Genomic DNA, 21,095 nt, shown 5'->3' on the forward strand with positions numbered 1-21,095 from the left:
AGAGAAAAGGGAAGTTCCATATATATACTGCTTGTGAGAAAGTCAATTACTATAGGCACTAAGGAAAATAGTGTTTATTCAAGATATTTTGGATATATATATATTTATATAATATATATTTAATATATTATGTATACTATATTATATACAGCATATATTATGATATATCATATATTACATATTTTTGTACAGCTTGCCCACAACTAAGCACATATACAAAGGAAGTGCTATCAAGATATCAAAGACGTGTGTACAAGTTTATATTTATTTACTTACTATTCAGAATTATGAAGACATGAAATCCACCTTGGTTTCCATGACCAGATGAATGTAATATGTGGCATATACACACAATAAAATGTTAGTGGGTTACAAAAAGAACATCTCATCGTTTAAAACAAAAGATAGAACTCACATTGCGCTAACTAAAATTAGTCTCATAGAGAATTACAAAGTCCACACGTTCTCATACACGGGTTCATTTAAAAAGTCCATTAAGGGGCCTGGAGAAACAGCTCAAGGGGTGAAATGCTTACTGTGGAACCGAGAGACTCTGAGTTTAGATCCTCAGAACCCACCTTGTGCACAGAGACATCACCTCTTTCCCATAACTGATGGCTAACCCCACAATGCACAACCCACATTCCCCAAGGAGGAGGGTCCCTGTGGAGGGCGTAGGACAGGGAGGAGGGTAACAATGGTATCGACATAGCTGTTTACACACTGTGCACATAACTAATAAAAACTAATAAAAACAAACCTAGACCCAAAAGGCAATGGTACCATAAAATTCTACATCCTAAAAGGCAGACCAAGTGGCTGAACCTTCACTAAGCCCTTAGAGGGAACACCTCTACACCTCTACACCTCCACAAGACACTGGAGAGGGTATGAGGAAGACTGACCTGAATCTTCTATAGCCTCTCTCTCTCTCTCTCTCTGTCTCTCTCCTCCTTAACTCTTTTATATTAGTTACCTTTTTCTTCTTTTTCTTAGTGGGCACTGACCTGTAACTCCCAGTACCAGCATGGGGCTATCATCCACAATGAGCTTCTGATTAAAGAGACCTACAAGGTTTCCTAAAAGAAAGACAGATTTCTGTCAGAGTACTTGATGACCCACCAAAGGTTAGTGGTAAGACCCTACTGCTGAAGACACCATATGCAGTTGACATGTAAAATGGAACGGTATGACTAGAAGCTGGAAGAGAGTCAGTCCCCAGGTAGTCAGTGTGTCTAGTGCCAGAAGGTGCTACATGGGCGACTGGGGGAAGAATGAGCAATATCTGTCCAAGCAATTCATGGTCTAACCTACTTAGCAGCAAATAACCTATTGTGACGCCCACACAACTGCAATAGTGGTGCACAGCCATGGTGGGAAACCAAGCTGCTCTTGATTTGGTTAACTGATCCCCTCAGTGGTATGGGACCCTTAGCTGAGCTGGGAAACAAGACAGGACCATATCCAAACATAAGCCCACTCTCCATTATCAAACTACCACCAATTGTGGGCTACAAGAGGGCCTACACCTACTAAATTTTCTATAAAAAAGTAAGGGATATCTCATTTGTCTGATGCTAACTTACTTTCCATTGGATAATCTGCTTCTTTTTTTTTCAATTAGATGTAGATCCTAAGGAGAGAGCCATCCCATCAAAAGGGCCCCGGCTGAAACTAAGAACATTTGGCAAAACAAGCAAGGGTAGGTACTGTTTTCTTGGTGAACTGGGTACCAGCACAGGGGTGAAGGAGATCAACACAGAGAAAAATCAATTCCTACCAAATCAGAGATCCAGAGACCCAGAGGCCCCCAACACCTCATCACTGAAGCAGACCAAAAACGAACCCAACATGGCTCTGGGAAATCTTGCGGAAGAGGCGGTGGAAAGTATGTTGGAGCCACATGTTGGGTCATGATATGCAGAGACAGTTCTCCTACCCATAACTGTGGGCTAACTCCAGAATGCACGACCCATATACCTCAACAAGGAGGGACCCAGCGGAGGGGCTAGGTCATGGATGAGCCTAATAATGGTACCAAATTGACTGTATTTGCTGAGTACAAAACTAATTAAAAAAAATCGCAGGTGTGGTGCTCTGTGCCTATAATCCTAGCACTGAGGAGGAGGGGCAGGAAGAGCCTAGTTGCTGCCTAGTCTAGCCAAATCAATGAAACCCAGGGCAGTGAGAGACAATGTCTCTTTTTCAGAGGGACGCAGAACCTGAGGAGCGATTCACCCCGTCACACCTCACCAGGGCCCCAGCCTAAACCAAGAGTAATTGGAGAACCCAGCAAGAGTGCTGTTTTCTTGGTGAACCCCGTACCAGCACAAGGGTGAAGGAGATAGACACAGAGAACACTCAACTCCTACCAAACCAGAGATCCAGAGACACAGAGGCTCCCAGGAGCCCATCACTGAAGCAGACCTAAAACGAACCCAACATGACTCAGGGAAATTCGCAGAAGAGGGGCCGAAAGACTGTTAGAGCCACAAGTTGGGACACTGCACAGAGACATTGCCCCTACCCCGTAACTGCTGGCTGCCCCCACAATGCACGACCCACATTCACAGACGAGGAGGGTCCCCATGGAGGGGGAGGGACGGGGAGGAGGCTAACGATGGTACCATCATGGCTGTATGCGCACTGAGTATGTAATAAAGAAAAGAAAAAGCAAAGTGGCGTGCCAGCCAAGAAGACACTTACTGTCAGCCTCTGGCCTCCGTACATGCATGCACATGTGCACGTGCACCCCCACATACCTGAGCGTACACACATATGGACACGCATACACACACAACACAATTTGACTGGAAAATAGTGATTACCAGAAATCAAGAAAGGTTCAGAGGAAAGCTGATAAATGGATGTCATCTAATAGACACTCTGTTATTCACTGTATGTACCCATTGCAGTATCCATTGAATTTGTATAATTAAGTTAATATCCATACTATATATGCATACACACACACACACACACACACACACACACACACACACACACACATATATATATATATATATATATATATATATATATATAGAGAGAGAGAGAGAGAGAAATGTGTAGTGGTAGGGTAGAATATAAAAATAGCTGGGCGTGGCGGCCCACGGCAGAGGTAGGAAAATTACCATGAGTTCGAGGCCACCCTAAGACTACATAGTGAATTACAGGTCAGCCTGAGCTAGAGTGAAACCCTACTTAGAAAAGCCAAAGTAAAAGAAGAAAAAATTACCATATATATATATATATATATATATATATATATTTCATGTTTCTAAAGATTACTTTTAGTAATGCTGTTGTACTTTGATATCAATATTGGGATACAGTGCTAAATTTTCCAATCAGATATGGTTTAACAGATCTACATGGTACAATAAAGCAGGATTTAAAATATTTATGATGGATTGTTGAAAACGTAAGAAACCTATATAGTCACCTTTTAGAAACTGTAATTCAACATTTAATTTAGGAAATATTACATATGCTTTTTTCTGCATGAAATTTTAGACATTTGCCATCAAACACTGGAAAATTAGATATGCAATATTGTTTCATGTTGATGAATCTTGTTCTGGAGCTAACAATGACTCTTTTTGATATTTCTAAATTTCATAGTTTATATTTTTCCTAGGTGAAACATAATAAAAAATAAATTAAAAAATGTAAAAGTTACATAAGCCTATAAATTCACGAGATTAGTAAAGCTAAAAATAAACTTGTGAAATTTAGTTTCAGTTAAATGTTTGTAAAATGAATACTAAGCCCTACAAAATTAAAACAAAAAGATCCAGGAAAAAACATTTAAAACAAAAAAAAAAAAAACTGCGAGAATATTTTAAGCAAATGTGATGTTTGTTAAATATGTGATCATTTGAGAAGAAGGCTTTGTTTTTTTTTTTGTTTGTTTTTTGTTTTTTTTCTTTAGCAACTGTCAGAAGCTACAGACGACCACAGGCTTGAGATCAGGACCACCACTGGAATGGTGTGACTGTGCGCCTGAAATCACAGACACAGAGCGGAGAAGGGGTCAGGGAGGACGCAGATGTTTTCAGAGGGCGGCTCCCTGTCATCACCTTCAAGCAAGAAGCCCGTCTCTCCATCTCCACCACCTCCCTCCAGTACCGTCATACTCTGACTCCATCCACTGCTGGATTTGCCCACCGAGGCATTGAGCACCTTCATGGCCCCAACACTTCTCTGAAGCTCCATCTTTGAAATTGCACGGTGGGCAATGCAGCTTTCCATCCATGAGCCTTTAGGAGACTCTTCGTGTTCAACTGCATATGTTGGGTGTTTTCCTCTGCTAATTATACCAGGCTTTATAGCACATGCTTTTCCTATTAATCTCTTCATTTTAACTGAAAAAGAAAATTGCAGCTGAGGAAGAGTTTACTATTATAACACCCCAAGCTAGACCACTGTCCTAGCTTATTCAGCAAACATAGGACATACCAAATTTTGAATTAAATGCTATTATATTTTCATGAACATGCCAATGGTCAACTGTAGCTCCTACTAATATTTGCCAATGAAATGTTCTACCTTGCATTATTTTTAGAGTTTAAGGTGTAGGATTTTGGAAGGAGAACCTAATTGTTAGCTATTTTATTTACTTGCATAATTTTCTATGTATAAACATTTTTTGTATTATTTTTTCAGACTTTATGACTCAATAAATCAATCCTAAATGAACAATAAAGTCTGAAACTCCAATTCGGAATTATGCCTGTTAAGACAGTTGAATCAGAAAGTAATCTCATTTGCTAACATTTAAAAATTCTTTCTTTTTGTCCTGTGTGCTTCACTACTTATTTACTTGCATAATTTTTATAATGTTTTGCGATTGGCAATTTGAAAAAAAATTGAATACCAAAGGATTTTTTTTTTTTTTCTTAGTTTGGGCTTTTGTTGTTGTTGTTTTGTTTTATAGGTTCTAGCCCAGGCTGACCTGAAATTCACTCTGTAGTCTCAGGCTGTCCTCAAACTCCATGATTCTCCTACCTTGGCCTCCCAAGTGCTGGGATGAAAGGTGTACACCACCATGCCCCACCAATTTGGGCTTTCAACATTTCTGCACTTTGAGAAATACAACCTTAATGTTTTAGAGCTGAAGTGTCTATTGTGACCACTTTGAAGATAAGCAAATAGTAACTTTAACTTTGTTCTCGGAGCATTCACTTTCCTTCCCAATGGCCGCTTCCTCCTCCTTGTCACGCTCCCTGCGTCGCCCAGCTGACCATGTGTGGTAGGTGAGCCTCAATGTTCTTTGCTGCAATCATCCCTACATTACTTATTCCCAGGAATTACTCTGTAAGACAGGTTTCCTGCATAGGTTCTCAGAATTTTAAAGACTTTTTTTTTTCCCCTTCTGTACAGAAGTTTTATCTCTAAACTTCAGCTTCCCAAATGGACTCAGAATTTAGCAAATGCCTTGTAGAGAAACCTTAAGTTATAATTTATTTTCCAGCCGCTTGTGGCCTTTTTTTTTTTTCAGAATATAAATGAGTTTTTATTTTAAATCAACCAGAGAGTTTATCTTTTACAAAAGTGTTTAAAATATTAACCATGGTGTCATAAATAAAAAATGAATGTGCTTTTTCTCCTCTACTGTGTTTGCTTTCGTGACATTGTCTCTGCATTTGGTTTTTCTGTGGGGATCAACTCACGCAGTAATTTATGATGTGTTGCCCTATGATTTGGGAGCTCCACAGCTTTTTTTCCCCCCAACTTCTACTGAGTGTGTTTCAAATTACTTAACATTTTGAATCTATTAACTTTAGCTCTGTAATTAGGTCAAGAATGCAATTACATTTTAAATATCCCCATATAGGAAGAATTTTTCTTTTTCTTAATTTTTAATTTATTTATTAGAGAAGGAGACAAAGAGAGAAATATAAAGAGAGAATGGGCACACCAGGGCCTCTGGCCACTGCATGGAACTCCAGCTGCATGTGCCACCTTATGCATCTGGTTTACAAGGGTACTGGGGAATCAAACCTGCTTCCTTAGGCTTCACAGGCAAGTGCCCTAACTGCTAAGCTATCTCTCCATCCCAGAATTTTTCATCTTACTAAATACTTTTGGTTATATTTTCCTTTTTAAAATCACATGAACAAAAATATATGAAGTAGAGATTTTTTTTAAGCTCACAGTGTAATTAACTGCATTTTCTAATTTCATTCTGATTTTTATTTTATATCTTTTATACATTGGTTTGAAGTCAATCATTAGTATTGTTGATACACATGAATAGAGAGTTGAGACCTCTGACAGTTTCCTTATTCATGAATCATCAAATCAATATTATTCCTCATGCATATGAAAATTATGTGTATGGGCATGTGCATGTGTATGTGTGTGGGGGGTGTAATTCCTCATGATACATTTTAACACTTCTTTCCCCAGAAAAATATACTTGTAGTTTCTTATATATTTAAACATTTCAGAAAGAAGGATCAGCAAATTCATATTTATTAAATGACTTAGTCATTATTAAAGCAAGAGATGGCATCTTTATTCATTAATCAGTTCTCTTTCCAAGTATTTTTAATAGTTCCAGGGTGGGAAGAGAACTATTTCAATTAGTTCTAAAGGTTTATTGACATTTTGACCTAAAGCTTCTCATTATTGACCTCTTCTTTTTGAAAAGTTTCATTTTCAGTAACTGAGTACATATTTCAGCGATTTTTCTTCCAGAACTGTGAGTAGGCACTAAAGTTTCTTTTTTTTTTTTAACAAATGAAGAATAGCTTGGATTACATAAAACTTGCTTCACACACACATGCGTCTCCATCAGAGAACATCCTTACACTATCTTTATATTACAAAAGTGATACCTACCACCAGGTTGACATTTGCACTTGAAGCCATTTTTTTTATTCATGTTGAAGGTTTAAAAATAGGTCCAGCCCTTACCTGTGACCAGAATATGTCCTTGTGCATACGTACATTTTATATATTAAATGTACTGTAAATAGCACATGCAATTTTAGCTGAAGGAGATTTTTTAAATGCAATGTTATTTCTGATTCTGTATTTTTTTTTCTTTGATCAAAAGTCATTGTTGTATATTCTTGCTCTTAACTATTTTGTCATTTTCTTTTCCCTTCTATGAGAATATATTTTTTCAGCTTACATAACCCACATTATTACAATTCTTTTAATTGGAAGCACTCATCCACATGAAGTGATTTAAATGGAACGGGGAAAACATGGCTAGGTTCAATTTAACTTAAAAATGAAAGTTGCTGTCACAATTTAAGTGGTGAGTCATAGGAGCTGTGGATAAGAATGAAAGTATTTCAGTTTTTGGCATTACAGAAATGGGATGTTTAGCAATTTGGAAACCCCACAAGAGTCACATTAAAGTATTTCCATATACTCTCCTATTAAAGTATCTGTTAAAGACTGTGAAATACTAAAAAGGTTTCAGCCACACCAGCATATATTTCCTCTTACTACGGCGTAGGTCGGGGCAAGACAGCGCAGCATCTCCCTCAGGCTGCAGCAGGTAGCCCGCCAGGACCGGGGCGGGATGGCAGGTCTGCTCGAGCCCTGCCCCACATCCTCCCTTCTGCGTTCGCTCCACTTTCTGTCCTACTTTCGACTCTCCTTTGCCCTTCACTTCAAAAAGCCGTGCTTCATTGGCTTGACAGCTTTTAGATCGCCACATGAATGGTTGCCACTTTCCACCTTTGCTGCCATCCCTTCCTGCCAAAGTGATTCTCTCCCCCTGCCCTGACAGGAACTCTTGGCAAGAGAGACGGGAATAGAAACTATTTTGGGCAGTGTGGCATAAATAGCTGACTTCTGCCCACAGGGGCTAAAGCGCCTTGAACACAGATTATAACTCTGTTTCCATATTGACATGTAACATGTCCACGTTTGCCTCTCTGCCTGTCTTATGGCCAATACATGCGAAAATTTTTACATAAAAGCACTCAGTTACTAACCTGAATGGTTTATGGTCGAAAATCGTCTTGCAGTTACTAAATATCATTAAATATTACTTAGGATTTAACCCTCTGCATGTTGTACAGAACACTCATAATAAAACTGCTGTATTTAAAATACATTAAAAATTGCTCAGTATGCATATTATTCTCTTATTTCTAGAACATTCCCCATAGATTCTAGAGTGGGTTCAGTCAGGATGTTTGCCTTGCTAAAGAATCTTAAATTCTCAGAAGAGAAGCTTCTCAGAAAAATACTTATAGTTTTATTTATTTGCAAGCAGAGAGAGAGATAAAGAGAAAAGACACACACACACACACACACACACACACACACACATAGGGAGACAGAGAGAGAGAGAGAGAGAGAGAGAGAGAGAGAGACAGAGAGAGAGAGAGACAGAGAGACAGAGAGACAGAGAGAGAGGGAGAGAGAATGGTTTTGCCAGGCCCTCTTGCCCTGCAAATGAACTCCAAATGCACGTGCTACCTTCTGCATCTGGCTTTACTTTGGTAATGGGGAATCGAACCCAGATCTTTAGGCTTTGCAAGCAAGTGCTTTAAGCACTGAGCTGTTTATCCAGCCCCTGATTAGCCTTTATTCACTGCCATGCATTAGTTACAAACATTATAATGCTAGAGAAATTACATGAGACATAGGTGTACACTGAAATATAGATGAGTAGGAAGTGGATAACATTAATCTCAATAATATACTTTATTTAGCTTAACCCCCAATATCTTATATTAAATGAGATATGTTTATTTTGTGTAGGTGTCTTTATTTTACATGCAGAATGGCACATTCAGCATTTGTATTAGTTCCAGTGGCCCAATATCCTTGTGACCAGTGGATACTGTGATGGAATATTCTATTATCTCTTGTCATTCTTAAATTCTCCTGCTTTATCCCTTGTCCCAAATTTATATTGACTGAATGTAGTACAAGAAATTAATTTTTCCTAGTAGTTTCATAGCTTGAGTTCACTCTCTTCTACTAGCTGAATTTTATTTAAAGTGTTTAGTCAAGTTTGAGATTATTGATAAACAGCAATTAATTGCATCTCTATTTTTCATAGTAAAATATTCCTTCAACTCGGTTTAATTACTTCATATCGTTACTGATGTACCTGAGTTTATGTCTGCCAATTAATATTGTTTGACTTTCTACTTTTTCTTTAGTTCTTCTTGCTGTCTTTTTAGCAATGTTAATCACTCAGCCATCCTCTTATAATTCAACCATTTTCATTCGTTTTACTTCAGAGGCCTGTTTACAGTGTGCCTAGATTTTATTACATGTCTTGTTTTTTTTTTTTTTTTTTTTTTTTTTTTTTTTTCTGTTTGGGCTCCTCAAAGTGTATTTGATTGTTAGAATGGTTCCTTTGTTATATTTGGAGCATTTTGGGTTTTTATTCTTATTCTGTTCTATTCGTAGCCTCTTCCCTCACAGGTACTCTAATTCAGATTATTTTAACTACGTCTGGTTTTCTTATGGCAGCTTCTGTTATTATTCCCATCATTTTATGCTTCGCTTGATATTGATCATTAAGTTTCATTTTCTTCTATTCACCATGGATCTCTAAAGGCTTCAGTTTGCTTTGAAGCTTACACCAGTAGTTGAAAAATTGTGGTATCAGCCACTTGGTTCTGTTATGAATCTCTGATGCTTCCATACCTATTTTTTTCTGGCTCTAACAAATCAGAAAATTAAAATAAATCTCCTCATACTTTATTACCTCTTTACCTTTTTCTCATTCATTCCGTGCATGTTATTTTTTTTTCTTCCCTGAATCCCTGTGGTAGCTTCCACCTCTTCTTTCCTGTCAGTGATATGCCACCAGAAATCTTTCCCTTCTAGAAGGACAACTTACATGACATCATTCTGCACATGCAACCCCTTCAGCTGCTTCTAACTCAGCTTCGAATATTTGTGCTCCTTGCACTGAGCTGTAAGGTTTAGGGTGTTGTCTAACTCTTCTAAATGCTCTTGTAAAGGTTCCCTGCTCCTTTTCTGCACAATTTAGAGCTATGATTTAGCTCTGTCTGTAAAGCAAAACGTGTGTGACTGCTGATGTGAAGGTATACTTTCCTTCTGCTTATACTTCTAAAATAGTAAGCATCACGAGGACCATACTTGCATGCAGGTTTGCTTGCTGTTGATTTATTTAGCATTCTGAAATTAATATTTCATTGAATAACAATAATAGCTGTCATTTATTAGCATGCACTGCCTGAATTTACCTTTTGGACTCAAGGTTAGTATGTTATGTAACATTCAAGTTCAAGAGTAATCATTTCAAAAATCAACATTTTAAATTTTAAAAGAAAGCTGAGAATTCTGGAATTGGAAAGAGAAAAAAGAGCCATCATTTTGACATAATCGTCATGTTAATAACAGATGTTCTAAAATGACGCCATTATTAGGATCCCACTCCACAAAGGAACACATTTAACTTCAGATAATTTTTAATATTTAAAGAATGTCATTTTCATATTTAATGTAACTTAATCATTAAATTTAATTATTCTGATAATATCTTAAGCCTAAGTTTGCTCAATTCTGAAAACATTGAAATGTCTTCTTTCTTTACTTCTGGTGCCTTTTAAAAGCCAAACCACTCAACAATACGATTAATAATGACAGTTATTTTAAAATTTCACTGAATGTTAAAGGACAACACTTCATCCTATGATTCTGTGACTAAATTGGGATCCTTTAAGCTGTGTATTAGACCTAATTATCTATGCCTAATGTACTTTTAATGACTTCTGTTTGTATGATTTTCAAATGACAAACATTGAATGTCAGATAAACATGAAAATAATAGTAAATAGGCATTCAAGAGTTCCATTTATAAAAAATTCATTTCCTTGGACTAGTAGTGAGAAAGCTAGGTCAAAGATGTTAAATCTTTATGATATTCACATTTATGTGATTGTATATGTCTTTTTTGTATATGTTTTTTATAGTCCTAAAAATATATGTATTTTAGAATCCTCTATATTCTCTCACCACATTGGGTGATAGTCAAGTGAAAAAATAATATTTGTAAGAAATTCTTTTAAAAATAAATATTTTATGCTGTTCATTGTTATCATAAATACCTACAAAGAACTGGAACACATTAAAAAAATAAATGAAGAGAGACAAGTCAGAACACAGTTGCTTACTTCTCCATTGAGGGAGCAATTTACACAACAGAACCATTTTGTTCTTTAGTTCTGATTTCTGAATTATTTTTATCACCACTGTTTTCTCAGAATGAGAGGATTTTGGGAAAAGAGTGACCTATTTTCTCCTAGCTGCTCATTGGAACTATATTAGCCACATCTAAAACTGCATTAACTTTTATGAATAACTAGGGAATGCTGAGTACTTTATTATTTCAGGCATAATAAATTACATTTTCCAAATTGGTATTTATAAGCCATCGTTAGCCTAGGAAAATGAGTGTTTTGGTGGTATCATTAAATATCTAATCTTTAGGAATTCTTGACAGGATAAAATCAGAAACCAGACTGACCAAGTTCTAATTTCAGCATGATTCTTTTTTTACATATGTTTGACGAGATGATGTGCAATTAACCCTTGCGAAAATGAACTGTAACATCATTCACTCGTCTTCCTGGTTTTGTTCTAAAAACAACAATCAGGGATGAAACCTATTCTTCAAATAGCTTCAGTTGTAAAAAAATAAAAGAATATGCATTATTGATCAAACACACACACACAAAGCTGGTATTCTGTAGCCAAGGACATGGCTAGCTCCGGGTCTGACTGTGGACAGTGGGAACAGATGTCACCTGAAGGTGACCAGTGTCAAAATCAACTCTTGTTAGGCTAAGTGGAAAGGTAGCTATCGAAGGTAATTGAAATCAAAATACCTCATCAATTGATTAAAAAGGTGGGGAGAGCATGTAAAAATCACTTAAAATTTTAAACTTTGTTTAAGTTTGGGCATAACTTTTGCAAATCTTGAGAATGATGAAAATACCTTTAAAATTGTGAATTTAAGTGATATTCAAATCTGCAGAGAATAATCTCGATTATTTCATACAAAATATAAAGAAATTTGATGGATAAGTAGTTTTTCATTTGTGAATCAAATTCTTATTTTTCCTTGAAATAAATACATCAAGATTTATCACAGCATAGTATAGTTGAAGTTTTCCCCAAGTTTAAAGAATTTTTTTTTAGTTTTATTTATTTATTTATTTGAGAGCGACAGACACAGAGAGAAAGACAGATAGAGGGAGAGAGAGGATGGGCTCGCCAGGGCTTCCAGCCTCTGCAAACGAACTCCAGAAGCGTGCGCCCCCTTGTGCATCTGGCTAACGTGGGACCTGGGGAACCGAGCCTCAAACCGGGGTCCTTAGGCTTCACAGGCAAGTGCTTAACCGCTAAGCCATCTCTCCAGCCCTCCCCAAGTTTAATGAACATGTTAAAAAGTATTTTAGGGCTGGAGAGATGGCTTAGCGGTTAAGCACTTGCCTGTGAAGCCTAAGGACCCCGGTTCAAGGCGGCACACGTGTCTGGAGTTTGTTTGCAGAGGCTGAAAGCCCTGGCGCGCCCATTCTCTCTCTCTCCCTCTATCTGTCTTTCTCTCTGTGTCTGTCGCTCTCAAATAAATAAATAAAAAACTTTTAAAAATTTAAAAAAACGTATTTTAGAGAAGCTCAAAAGATTACTTTTCTGACAAATTTAAGATGGAGTCAATTACTAAAGCTTAAGGTTGATGAAAATGGTATAAGAAAATGGAATTATAGAGTAATTTATCATTATGGATGTACAGATCCAAAGTGATGTTATTGGCAAATGGTATTCAGAAATGTTATAAAATATTCAGCAACACCATATTGTGTTTATTCTCATAATTCAAGAAAGAGTCCATAAAAATGTAATAATTAATCTCATCACTTCAATCAAATGAGGAAATGGTCTGATTATTACATAAAAATCATGAAACCATTCAACAAGTTTTGAGTCTCATAAGAAACTAGGACTTCGTAAGTATACAAGTGCTACTTAAAATTTATGATATCTTTATTTTGTGTATTTATTTATTTAGTTAGTTTTTCATGGTAGGGTCTCACTCTAGCTCAGGATGACCTGAAATTCATTCACTGTGTAGTCTCAGGGTGGCCTCTAACTCATGGAGATCACCCTACCTCTCTCTCCCAAGTGCTGGGATTAAAGGCATGCGCCATCATGGCCAGCCCAGCTGAATTCATAATATTTTTTTTCTTTATTTATTTGAGGAAAAAGTGGCCCCTGAGGAAACAGTGATGAGAAGATAGATATCATGCTATTGGCTCAGGTCTTTAGTCTTCCTCCCTTCTCTGAGCTTTATCTATCATCTGTTTTAATTTTATTTATTTAATTAATTAATTAATTAATTTGAGAGTGGCAGAGAGATAGACAGAAAGAGGCAGATAGAGAGACAGAGAACGGGTACACTAAGACCTCTAATCACAGCAAATGGACTCGGCACAAGTGCCACCTTTTACATCTGGTTTTACATGGGTACTAAGGAATTGAACCAGGGTCCTTTGGCTTTGCTATCTAATGTGAAAAATGGTGGTTTTAATCTAAAAGTAATTGGTCTGTTATTTTGGTAAACATCAGGAGTGTACACTGAAAGTTGTGTAGGGTTTGAACTTTTTAAACTGTTGCTGTAAAAGAAGCATATCAGCGATCCATATATCACCTGAATTTCCCCTTGTGTGTGAATATTGCTGCACTCATCAACAGGTGATTTTGTGGCATCAGAGCTATGGAATAGAAAAACAGAGCTATATTGTATAATCAATGTTCATCTATGTACTAAAGAATAATGGGCCTGAAACAAATGACAAACTGAAATAGTGGCAAAAGAAGTAAAATGAGAATAATGAGGAAGGAAGAAAGGCAAGGGTAAAAGAAAGAAGAAAGGCAGAAAAAGAGAAAGGGATTAAAAAGGGACAACAACTGAAGAAAAGGTGGAGAGGAAGGAGGAAAAGAAGGAAGGAAGGAAGGAAGAAATAAGGCTTTAAGTTCCTGGGTCTTTATTTATTTAAGCCATAGAGTCATTTCAGTCATGGAATCTAAAATTCCCGTTTTTCTTCGAAGTCTGAAATTTAGCGAATATATTTTCCTAATCAAAAATTGTTAGGGGTGGAGAGATGGCTTAGTGGTTATGGTTTACGTGGGTCCTTGGGGAATCAAGCCTTGAACCGGGGTCCTTAGGCTTCTCATGCAAGCACTTAACCACTATGCCATATCTCTGGCCCCAAGGACCCAGGTTTGATTTCCCAGTTCCCACACAAGCCCGATGCACAAGGTGATGCATGACTCTGGAGTTCATTTGCAGTGGCTGGAGACCCTGGCGAGCCCATTCTCTATCTATGTGCCTCTTTGTCTGTCACTCTCAAGTAAGTTAAACAAAAAATTTTAAAATTATGTGAACCACCACGCCACTGTCCTTCCCAGTTCCTAGAGCTCTCAGTGTCCCTTATTCACAGCCCACTGTTTTTAAACTTCCCCTTTGGTTTTGTTTTTCAGAGTACTGTCAAATAAGCTTTAGCCTTAGAATTCCAAAACTCAAGCATCGTTATACTGGTGCTGTCTTCCCTTACAATGCTCATTTTTGTATAATACTCACTTTCTTATAAATCTCTTTTTGTGAGTAGTGTTCTGTAATTACTATAACCATTTTCTCAATCCCCATTTATTACACACATATATGTATTATGTGCCACTCACTGTTCTAACCCTAAATATGCACTTATATGTGGATATTAAATCACTAGTTAAAATTACCATGCAGAAAATCATTTATTTCTTACTATTACAGAGATGCCTGCTAATTACACCCTAGCTTCCAGCCTCATTCTACAAAACATACAAAGGAAAAAAGTTATCCATAATTATGGATATGCTCATTACAATTTACTTATTTTTAAGCTGTGAATTAGGTGTGCATGCATAGGTTATTTTTTGTACAAATAGTGTGTTTATGTGCATATTTAAATAACTATTTTGCATACCTTTTTAACACTATACTCTACTATACATTGTCTCAAGATAAATGAACACAGTGAACCACAAAACCAGTTCCATATTATTTTTTCTTGTTTCACAAAGAAATATTTTGAGACAAAAATATTAAATAGCTTTCTCATAAATGGAGAACTAGGCTCCATATTCAGGAAGCTTCACTAAATGCCTCATCATGTATATGAGCGTGTGTTTTATACAGTCTCCAGGTAGATGGCATGCACACACACAAACTCTTGCTCACATATGTGCCACAGATATTTGCACGCATACAGTGAAGCCACAGTTCTAATGACTGTACACATTTCATATTGCATTTCACCAAAAATGTGTTAAAGATTTTATAAATTACTTTCAGGCACAGTTTATCAACGTCAGTATAAATGTACTATGTATTCAAAATTTCTGTTTGGCTTCTGTTTCCAATCATTATATATTTATTTTTTGCATTCTTTTTTGTTTGTTTGTGTGTGTGTGTGTGTGTGTGTGTGTGTGCTCGCACACACATGTATATGGATGTATGCACATCCATGTAACAGTTGTGTGTGTATGGGTGCATATATGTCTTAGGTCCTCTCCTTCCACCTTGTTGGTACCAGGGTGTTGTTTCTGCCGTTGAGTGCACACCAGTCCAGCTTGCCTGTCAGGATACAGATGATCTTGTCTCTTCCTCCCATCAGCATAGAGACATTGGGATCATAGACACATTTGCCATAATTTCATGTGGCCTTACGTTGGTACTGGGGAATTAAATTCCCAAATTACTCCTGCCCATCTGCTGCTTATTACATTTTTTCTGTTCTCTCTTCTGCAATGTTCCCTGAGCCTTGGAAGGCTTTATAGAGATGTCAAATATAGTCGAGAGCACTCAATAGTCACTCACTCTTAGCATGTTAATGAGTTTGGTGTCTTCTCTGTAGTCAACACCATGTTCAAACGAGACTTCTGACCAAAGTTGAGAGCAGCACTAAGCTATGGGCAGAAACACAGTGGAAATGTGTAGGAGCCATTTTGATGGGGGCACCACATCCACTTGATCAAGCAACAGCCGTGGCCACTCCCTTAGGGTCTATGACCTGTCCAGCCATAGGCTTTTGAAAAAGTTTCCAGGATAAGGCAGGAACTCCCTCCCATGAGGCAGGCCTCAGATCCAGTCACCCACATGATATAGCAGTCACGTCACTGTTTCACCAATAGGCACATCCTGCCTGGCTGGTATGTTTTGTAGCTCACAGGATGCAACCCCTGTTGGATAAGACTGTTGGCGTTTCTCCCCTAGCGGCTGCATAGAACTTCCCAGAACTGTGACAGTTCGTCAGCAGGCTTTCAACCTCATTTCAGCTTGGATTTTTCATTGTCCCTCCACAAGCAGATGTAGTGTCTTCAGCAATAGTCTCACCACTCGGTGGGAGAACATGAGTCACAAAAATTGTCTGTGCTGCATTTGAGGCCTCGGGAGCCTTTCTGGCCAACCACTTACTGAGAACCATGTCGCCCTGCCACGGAATCTTCTAAGTAAGGGAAGAGAGCACAAGCAGAGCTGAAGGATGTCTTGACTTCTAGAGCAAATTAAATTCTGAATTTTTCCCCAGGCCAGTACCATAGGAATAACTGGATTCATACTGATATACTAAAATAACATAATTCTGCCTTAATTTTTTTTTTCTTGTAGGAAATTATCCAAGTTCTAGAGCTTTGTATGCTTTTACTGAAATAATTATTTTCAAATCCTCTGAATGGTGCTATATAAGTCAAGAAAAGTACATTGCAGCAGTAGGAAAATGTCCACTATGATTTTTAAAGTCATGCTTAATTTTCCTTAAATGTGCTGTTTCTTCGGAAATATGGTTTAATAATAGAATTATGAAGCATAGCCTATGTCTAAAACTCACTAACTAGGCTAGAGAGATTGAGAATAACATTTGTCTTTTTTTTTTTTTTTTCAAAGTAGGGTTTCACTCTAACCCGGGCTTATCCAGAATTTACTACGTAGTCTCAGGGTGGCATCAAACTCACTGCAATCCTCCTACCTCTGCTTCCTTCCTGAGTGCTGGGATTAAAGGCATGCGCCACCACACCTGGCTTGCATTTGTTTATTTCTTTAAGTATATCAGTAGAGTGTGGATCTCCAGACTTTTATTCTTATGTTGAGAACATGTTTTATGTTGTTTTCTCTGAATACTTGCTACAATTTGTATATATTTTTTTGTGCTATTGGCTACAAAATCAGAAATTATTATTATTATTTTTTTATTGGAGGGAAGTGCTGGAGACCACATTCCTATCTCAGTGATGCAAACAGCATAATTAAAAAAAATAGTAAACATGTTTGTGATGCAAGTTGAGCCATGCAGCTGTTCCTACCTAAAATTAGATGAATTAAATCCTAATAATCGACCCAAAGTTCATTTACCATAGCCAGATACCTCCCTAGCAAACAAACCTGTTATCTTCAAATCATAGAATCAAAGAACTTCTCTCAAGACAGTCTGTATTATGTCAGTCATATATATGGTGACAATTATCAAATACTAAACTATACACACAAACAAAAAACACAACACAATCACAAAATATATTTAATGAAAAGATTAACTACCTATAATAACTTAGCCAAACCATCTACACATATGCATTGCCTTATTTTTTATTTCTGCAAATAAATAATCTTGCAGAGAGAGAGAAAGAGAGGGAAGAGAAAGACACTTAAAATAGATATCGACTTATATTGCATGTATACCTAAGATATTTTCACATATATGTATTTGCTTATGCATATATGTGTGTAAGATGTATCTATCTTCAAATGAAACAACATTCGTGAAGAAAAGTTTTGTCCCCAGCTTTTTGTAAGCTATCATAGCTTTCCACAGTAGAAAACCTAAATGCACAAAGAAAAAAAATTCATCTGTGTTTGCCAGGTGCATTGTTGCTGAATCAGCCTTCTTGGTCTAATGCCAATTTCTACTGTTTTTCCCTCAGGAAAAATATCCTGGAATAAAATTTAGCTATGTTTAAAGAAAAATAACAGCTAGACATAAAAATTTAGAAGTTGTGATTAAGACATATTTTGTCAAAAATAAGTGGATAATGAGGAAAAAGTGATTTGAACATTAATAAAGGAATGCAATTTCATTATAATCCCATGTCTTATTTTATTATGGAATTGTTGTATGCTAATATCGATGAACATGAACTTTCCCCTGCAAGAAACTTGTTAAAGAAAATCTATGCAGGAAATGTGGTTTCTGGCTGATCACCTATTATACATACTACAAACTCAGAAATTTATAAAGAGCACAAGTTTATTTATAATAGTCCTTTAATCTGGGAACATTAAAATTCAAGTACTGGCTAATGAGGTTGGGTCATCCTGTTTTGAGGTCCCATTGTTTGGTATAGTTTCTCTATCAATGTTCGTTAATTCTTATATTTAATATCTGCAGTTTTGCATCATATTTGGATAGCTGGCAAGTGTGCCCTCCTGTTTTTCTGACCATCTATGCTAACATCAGGCTTTCATGATCATAAAATAACGGAGATTGTGTGATGAACCGGAAGTCACCAAATCAAATAAACAAAGTCAAATAACTAAAACTAAATATATAACAACATGATATGCTCTACATGCTTATTGGAACCATTCTAGGAAGTTCTTTAATAACAGGGAAGTGAGGAGGCAACAAGTGTGCCCGTTTCAAGAATGGTAAGTTTTGGAAACTATAATTCTTTGAACATTATCCTACACAGTATTTATGAACTGGTACATTCAGTCATTTCTTTCCTTTCGACACTAGGGAAGAGGTAAAACAAAGTACATTAATTTCTTTCTTTTTAACATTAAAGTAGGAACTTAATACTATAAAAATCATATGCATTTTTTTGTTGTTATTTTTAGAGGTAGGGTCCCAATCTAGCCTAGGATGACCTGGAATTCACTACATAGTCTCTGGCTGATCATGATATGATAGCAACCCTCGTACATCTGCCTGCCAAGTGCTGGAGTTAAATGCATGTGTCACCACACCCAGCTTATATACACTACTTTTTAAAGTGTCACCTTTTAGTGAAATGTGTCTTCAAATAACTTGTTTTAAGTGTGTTGTGACTATAATGGCTTTTTGAAGTTGAAAAAGTGCCAAATACACACCAACAGTGTCTTATCACTGAGCAGTTATATTTGCTTAATCCCCTGGCACATGCCCTGTTCACATAGAACACCTTGGTAATGACCTGGTATTAATAAATTTCACTCAAAATATCAGAGGAAATATTAAAACTTAAAAAATAACATTTTCCTTTATCCTCTCATCTCAAGAGGAAATGTACCTGCACTGTGGCTAACACACCCAGAGAAATAGTTGTCATACTATTTTATTTTTCCCTAAGAAATCACCTTTTTTGCAGCAACATTTGCTTAACTTACAAACATATTTGGCTACAGACAAGATAGGTGAAATATAGGGTGCTGGAAGAGAGCAAGAAATTTGAATGTACACAATAAAATAGGCAAAGCCTGCCTCTGTTTATTTTTGATTCGATGTGGACATATTTTGTATGTAAACAACGCATGTTGGTATCGTCGTTTCCCTGCTCCCTGCTCCTTTTCTGAAGGGGCCTTTCCCATTTTGGGATGCAGCTCAACCTATGGTGATTGTGGGTCATGCATTATGGGGGTGGGGAGAGGCAATATCTCTGTGCAAAATGTCTCAACCTGTGGTTCTAACAATCTTTCTATCCCCTCTTCTGCAAAATTCCCTGAGCCATGCTGAGAGCATATTTTTTAATTTTTGTTTATATTTATTTAGTTATTTGGAGTGACATACAGAGAGAAAGAGGGAGGGAGAGAGAGAGAGAGAGAGAGAGAGAGAATGGGCACAGCAGGGCCTTCAGCCACTGCAAACAAACTCCTGATGCGTGTGCCCCTTTGTGCATCTGTCTAACGTGGGTCCTGGGGAATCAAGCCTCGAACTGGGGTCCTTAGGCTTCACAGGCACGTGTTTAACCATTAAGCCATCTTTCCAGCCCTACTGGGAGCATTTTAAGTTTACTTCAGTGATGGGTACTTAGGAGCCTCTGGGTCTCTGGTTTGGTAGGTGTTGATTGTCCTCTGTATCTTTCTCTATCACCCTTGTGCTGATATTAGCTTAACTAAGAGAGCAGCAATCTTGCACATTTCCCCAATTCCTTTATCATTTTAGCTGGAGCAGGGCAGAGTGAGCTGGGTTATTTATCTCCTCAGGTCCAGTTGAAAAAAAAGAAGCAGGTTCTCCAATAGAGAGTGAAGTCAGCACCAGTTAAATGGGAACCATCATTAATTTAGAGAGAATTAAAAGGGTTTAGACCCTCTTATAGTTGAAGGTTAGTGGGAGCTTGACAGTGGAAAGCAAAATCATTATCTGGATATGGTTCTGACTTGTTTCCCAGCTCCAGATATGGTTTCCATTCCATGGAGTGGATCTGTTAGCCAATCCAAGATCAGTTGGTTACCCATCATGGCTGTGTGCCACTATTGTACTTTTGTGAGCATCACGACACATTGTTTGCTTCTAAGTCACTTCGACTTTGAGTTCCTTGGACAGATGTTGGCCACTTTCCACCTGTAGCTCATGTAGTGCCTTCCAGTACTAGATGGGTTAATTGTCTGGGGTCTGGCTGTCCTCCAGATTCCAACAAGGTCCATGGTCAGTACCAAAAGCGTTTGGTGTCTTTAGCAGTAGGGTCTAACCATTAACCTCTAATGAGTAATCAAGTGCTCTGACTGAAGTCTGTCTTGTTTGTTTTGGGAGAGCTAATAGGACTCTCTGATCAATAGCTCATTGTGGATGTAGACCACATCATGGGACAGGAAATTACAGGACAGTGTCAAGGGAAAAGAGAAAAAGAAAAAAGCCAAAGAAGAAAAAGAAACAGGAGAAATTTGAGGTTAGGTTTCATCTCACTCTGTCCAGGGCTCTTTGATTCTGGTGCTCCCTCTAAGGTCCTCTTGAGGGTTCCACCCTTTAGTCTAACTTCCAGGATATAGGATTGTGTGGTACCAGTTCGATTTGGGTTCAGTTTTGTGACCTCCCACCCTTTCTCTTCCCCCAAGCCCTACC

The sequence above is a fragment of the Jaculus jaculus genome, chromosome 15 (genome assembly GCF_020740685.1).
Source record: "Jaculus jaculus isolate mJacJac1 chromosome 15, mJacJac1.mat.Y.cur, whole genome shotgun sequence".
Taxonomy (NCBI): Eukaryota; Metazoa; Chordata; class Mammalia; order Rodentia; family Dipodidae; genus Jaculus; species Jaculus jaculus.